The following is a 6,589-nucleotide window of genomic DNA, read 5'->3' on the forward strand; positions in this document are numbered from 1 at the left end:
TTAAAACCCCTTGTGAAGAGGAAATTACCAGAAATAGAGGAAGTTTTGTTCCGGCTCCTGTGCCCTCATTATTTCACTCATCGCTCCAGTGGTCCATTGCCTGCTGATGAACTTCATGCATCACTACCGGGGAATGACTGGCAGCTGACATTATCAGCCAGACTTGATTGAGCTAACTGATATTCACAGTCTAAATATGAAAATGTGAGTGAGTCCAGGAAAGTCTGCCTTCCTTCCTTATGTATTTGTTCAATTTCTTGACCTTTACATTTATTTGAATTACTGTGACCTTTGTTGCCTTGAGAAGAATTACACTTGAAAAGTTCTGTTTCCACATGCATTTAAGAATTTTTTGATATAATACACCTAGAGTACCTAATTTTTCTTTAAAGTTTCTACTCTTATATGATTATATCAAGCAAAGTAGTTTTAATGCATTCTAAAGTTATCACTGAGTCATTCTTTGACCCATATCAAAGTAGGCTAAAGGATACAAACACAATAAAATGTACACTCAATAAATTATCAGTTGGAAATCCTCTAGTTCATTATATATTTAGAGTGTATTTCTAGACTAACCTGCTTACTTGTTCCACTAACCAATAGAGCAGACATAAAAAATGTGCTTGACTTAAAAACATAGGGAATGAAGAGTAGGTGTACAACTTCTCTTAGTAGATTGTTAACATATGTCTTTGTCTCTTGTGCGATCCCATGTTGCTGGCTTCCTTAGAGGTGTAAGTCTACATTTTTTTAAAATATATTTTTATTGATTTCAGAGAGGAAGAGAGAAGGAGAGAGAGATAGAAACATCAATTATGAGAATGAATTGATCGGCTGCCCCCTGCATGCCCCACACTGGGGATCAAGCCCACAACTCTGGCATGTGCCCTGACCGGGAATCGAACCATGACCCCCTGGTTCATAGATCAACGCTCAACCACTGAGCCACACCAGCCAGGCTAAGTCCACATTTTTTATGACTAAAGACTCCAGAAGTCTCAATATGAATTATTCAATAAAAGTTGTGAAAACTGGTTTAACTGTTTGAGAAGGTAGACTACTGCATCTTATCCTACTCCCAAATTAATTACAGATGAGTTAGAGTTCCATTTTTTAAAAAAAAAATATCAGAAAAGAACTAAAAAGCAAATATAAGTAAATATTTATATGACCTTGAAATATGGAAGCCATTTCTAAGCATAATATTAGGTAAATATTTTTTAAACTGACAACATGAAATAAAAGAAAAAAATGCCCAGAAAATGTTCATGTTAAAGTAATAATATAATTTACATATAAAGATATTTTTAAAATAAATCATAAAAAATTAACTCTTTAGAAGAAAAGACACTTAGATTATGGATCTTTAAGTAACTCATAAAGTAGTCAGTAAATACATAAAAATATAATATTACTAATAATTAATGAATACAAATTAAAATAACAAAATACATGTTATTCTTTTGAAAATTGGTAATTATATTTTTAAATGACGAAATTGTTGAGAGGCACTGATATAGGTACTCTCACACACTGCAATTGGTAATATAAATTGATCTAAAATTTGATAAATAATTTGGGTATATGTACCAAACATATTAAAAAATGACTAAATACCTTCAATCAATAAGTCTATTTCTAAAAATGTGTTCTAAGGACATATTCAGACCAATTGGATGCATGTATAAGTATATCTATGGACCGTTATTACTTGAGGCCTGGTGCACAAAATTTGTGCATGGGGGAGGGGGATCCCTCAGCCCAGCCTGCACCCTCTTGCAATCCGGGACCCCTCAGGGGATGTCTGACTGCTGGTTTAGGGGTCCCTGTGGGATTGGGCTTAAAATGGCAGTCAGACATCCCTCTCACAATCTGGCACTGCTGGCTCCTAACCGCTCGCCTGCCTGCCTCATTGCCCCTAACCACTCTGCCTGCCTGCATGATCACCCCTAACCACTTGCCTGCCTGCCTTATCCCCCTAACTGCTCACCTGCCTGATAGCCCCTAACCGCTTCTACCTCGGCCCCTGCCATGGCAGCTTCATCTGGAATGACGTCAGGAAGGCTGTTCAGCTGTCCGGTCTAATTAGCATTTTATGCTTTTATTATTATAGATAGTAAAGTACTTCAAACGCCTAAATTCCAATAAAAATGATTAATTGAATTATAGAACACCATGCATCCAGGTAATGAGATGCTATTTAGCTATGACTTATATTCACAAAGAAGTACAGATACAGTAAAGTATCCATATAATATAGAGAATGCATGTACAGTATATCTATATCTATATCTATATCTATATCTATATCTATATCTATATCTATATCTATCTATATATCTATATGCAACCAGAAGAAAGTGTCAGAATACTAATAGTAACTCTGTATGCTTTTTATTTTATTTTGTATTCATTTCTGCATTTTCAAGCATAGCTGGGTTGCATAGCTTTCAATTTTCCTGGAAGTCATCCTCCAGTGGCTCCCATATTGCCTAGGAGCCTAAATGCTAATCAAAATCCAAGCACGGTTCAAAGAGGTCATGGGATCACTCATATAGTATCCAGTTATTGCTTATGCATAGCTATTAACAAATAGCTGCTTATTTTCCCAATGGTTTTAAAGCAGGTCAGTTCACTATTGAAAGAAAATGGTTATCTTTTTAAATTCTATTTGACACAAAAATGTAAGCAATTAATTGAAACATAACAAAAGTCAATGAACTGGACATTTGCCAGTAAAAAACAACCTAGGTTTATAAAGTAAGGCAATTCTCCACTAGCAGCTTATTTGAAAATGAATGCTTTCTACGTCTTTATTAAGTATCCTCACTTAGAAGCACATAAACTAAAATTGATAGGTATAGAAATTTCAATGATATTTGGATTATATTTCTCTCACCATGATTTTTCACTTAAAATAAACAACAGTGTGAACTCTATGAAGTAGAGAACAAGAATAAGTCTTACAAAGGTTAAATTTGCCTGAAGATATATCTGACCAGCTAGAAATTGCTGAATTGATGACTTGTCTAGTTGCACTCCCTGCCTAATATATTCTCTAGTTGGCAGGCTCCCAAAATTAAGAATAAGCATGCATTTTTGTAATTGAAATCACAACACTTAGCTCGGCTATCTTATCCTGAGTTTAATACTGTTAAATTAATCAGCATAATTTAATAAAAATTAAGTCATCCAATTTTAAGTATAGATAAAGTTGATTATGAAATAATGCAAATATCTAAAAAGTATCAATTATATATTATATCAATTATATCAATTACATCACTGTCCATGGTGTAAAATAATGCTATACAATAAATCATAACTTTTGTTAACACTATTACAATCACATAAAAGTGCTGCAACCTCAAAAATATTCAGTGAGAGGGTGAACGAAATGAAGAGACAGGTAGCAGAAAGTATATGAAGGGTCAGAAAATTGCACCATAATGATGAAACCAGAGATCATTCCTGTCAGTGTCAGCTACTGAAGCAGCACCACACAATGCTTTACTCAAGAGTCAATAATGGAGCAGCTTTTGTAGCTAGACGCCTTGTTTTCAACATATTTACTAAATCAGCAATTCCTACTTTTATCTATTTGAGTTATGGCATTACTCAGGAAATGTCAAGGATTTTCTGATTAGTTTTGTGGTTAGAAAGTATGAATAATTATCGGTGTTTTGTGGGGTGTTTTTTTTTTGGTTAATCCTCACCCAAGGATATTTTGCCCCTGACTTTTAGAGAGAGTGAAAGGGAGAGGGAGAGACAGAGAAAGAGAAAATTGATGTGAGAGAGACACATCAATTGGTTGCGGCCCACACGCGCCCCCGACGGAGGCCGGGGATTGAGCCTGCAACCGAGTTACATGCCCTTCACTGGGAATCAAACCCATGAGCTTCAGTCTGTGAGACAACACTCTAACCACTGAGCTAAATGGGCTAGGACCAAAGTATGGATAATTATTGCTATCTCTCCTCACTGGTTTTATCTGCGTCCATTCCTCAATGACAATACAAAACTGTGTTGCAGCAAGGATAACATTTGCATCAGTGTCTAAGGGGACATACCTAATTCTTCTGCCCTGGCATCTGTTTGCTTTGAGTGTCCAAAGAGAAATGCAAGCCTATGCCTAATGTGATCCCGTCTCAGCTACCTGAAGTTTCACTGTCCATGGGCATTCATGAGCATGATCTGCTCGTGGCTCGGTGACTTAAAATGTCATGAGGCTCCACAGTAAAATAATTAACTTCTTCTGTGAGTTACTCAAGTTACATGCTATTAATATCATCTTCTGTAATATTTCTCTTCTTTTTATTAATACATGCTTCAATGATCCTTCTTACCTTTGAGTTTTAAAGAAGGATGCAAATGTGACTGTGTTGAGCAGGGTCAGACATTAAAAAAGGAAGATAATTGGAATGAGTTAATTAGGTGGGCATTGAAAGATATAAATTTTATATAGTTAATATATAGATAAAATGCATACTTCATAGATACATAGAAATAAGCTTATCTCCTTTTTTTAGTAAACATATAACTTTTGCGCTCCTTCTTGATCCCATAGTCTTCCTTTTGGTAAAGACATGAAAATAATATATAATTAACTTTTCTATAAGAAAAATAAAAGCAGAAATATGAAGGTTAATTCCAATGCATATGCCTCAGTACTGTGAAGACAACTCGGGTGGTGATGACTGCAGAGGCTGAGCAATCCATCTGCATCTTGCTTAAATTGCAGTTGACACTAAATTCAATGGAAAGAATATAGGGTGAATGTAAAAGATAGTTCTTTTTTTATATTTTTAATTTATTTCAGAGAAGAAGGGAGAAAGACAGAAACATCAATGATGAGAGAGAATCACTGGCTGTCTCCTGTACACCCCACACTGCCCACAACCTGGGCATGTGCTCTGACCAGGAATCAAACCATGACTTCCTGGTTCTCGGTGCTCAACCACTGAGCCACACTGGCCAGGCAAGATAGTACTTTTTTTGAAAGGAGCCAAATATTGGGATTTTTCATTGAGTCATTCAACAAATATCTATTGATAATATTAATTTACCATGTACTATACCAACTGCCTGATACACCAGCAAGCAAACTAAAACAGCCATCCTGGCCCACAAGTAGTTTATAGATCACAGACCCAGAGGAGGGAGTAAACATGGCATGCTCCAACAAAAAGGAGTTCAGTGTGGTTCAAAAAAAGAAAGGAGAAGAATGCATTTTAGGTGAATTATAATGGATTATAAATGTTGATAAACTTATAGAATAATTATTTAATCTTGAGAAATGTCAACAGTAGGAGGGTCAAACAAAATACAGTTCTAGATTATCAACTTTCTATCCCTACCCCTGATTTATAACTTGCTAAATATTTTTAGTTGGGATTATTTAAAACTATTGGTTTAATTGAAGTTTCCTAAGAGAATTAAGAAAAATAAATGGATAGTAACAATTAATCTCAGCTTCCCCCCATTTAAAAGGTGGAAATAAATTTACAGAATAATCACATGGTTGTTATTAATTAATTCAGAATAATGTAGTAATATGCAGGTGGTATGCTAGATGCCTGGGAACACAGGGATATGGAAGGTATTTCCTGTCTAACAGTGAGTATTTTTCTTTCACCCAAATAACTTTCACTTTTTGAAATAATGATCTTGATTAATGGTACTACTTTTTACTTGTAAGCCTGAAATTTGGCATCGTAGTGTTGGTTGAACCATATATTTTTTTAATTCATTGTTCCCTGTGTATATTCTTGTTCCTATCTTAGTATTGGTTTTTATCATTTCCCACAAAAGGTTGCTATAGTCTCCAACATGTCTCCTTGCTTAAGGAATCTCCCACATTATTAAAAGACATATATAATCATGTGTCATTCTTCTATGTAACACCATTAAATGACTCCCTACTCTCCACAGGATAAAGTTTAAACTCCTATGATACAAGGCCATCCATGGGAATGACCCCGGGCTCTCTCTTTAACTTCATCTGCCACTGCTTCCAAAATATAAAGCCATGTCACATTATATCTTTTGTTGAGCCACCATTATTAATGAAAACTGTATGTATTACAGAATATCAGAATTGTCAATGCATAGTCCTCCCCTTCCACTAGGAGATAGTAGAAGACAAGTATAGCATATTATTCACTTTTGCCTCTCTAGCATAGCATCTTATACATAATAGACGCTCTATAAATGCCTAGTTAGTAAACAAATGGGCCTCTCAAATGTCGCTGTGTTGTCCATATGTTATTCATGGAACAGAGTCAATATATTCATCTGAGGCAGAAATGGTATAAAAATAACTATAATTTATACTGTTGTGCATGGACTTACCTAGGAATTTCATTTCCCTAATTCAGTCATGAGGAGGTAAATCCTCCTCATGCGACTGGCAGGAAGCACTACTCAATTTTGCACTATGGAATGATAATGAGTGTTAAAGATTTAGTGACTCTAAAAATGCATCTACTGATTTACAATGACTAATGGTAACATTATGCAAATATGTTTTCCTAAGCCATTATACATTTATATTTTAGTAAAGCCTCTCCGAGATTATGATTCAAAT

Source organism: Myotis davidii, unplaced genomic scaffold (genome assembly GCF_000327345.1).
Source record: "Myotis davidii unplaced genomic scaffold, ASM32734v1 scaffold268, whole genome shotgun sequence".
Taxonomy (NCBI): Eukaryota; Metazoa; Chordata; class Mammalia; order Chiroptera; family Vespertilionidae; genus Myotis; species Myotis davidii.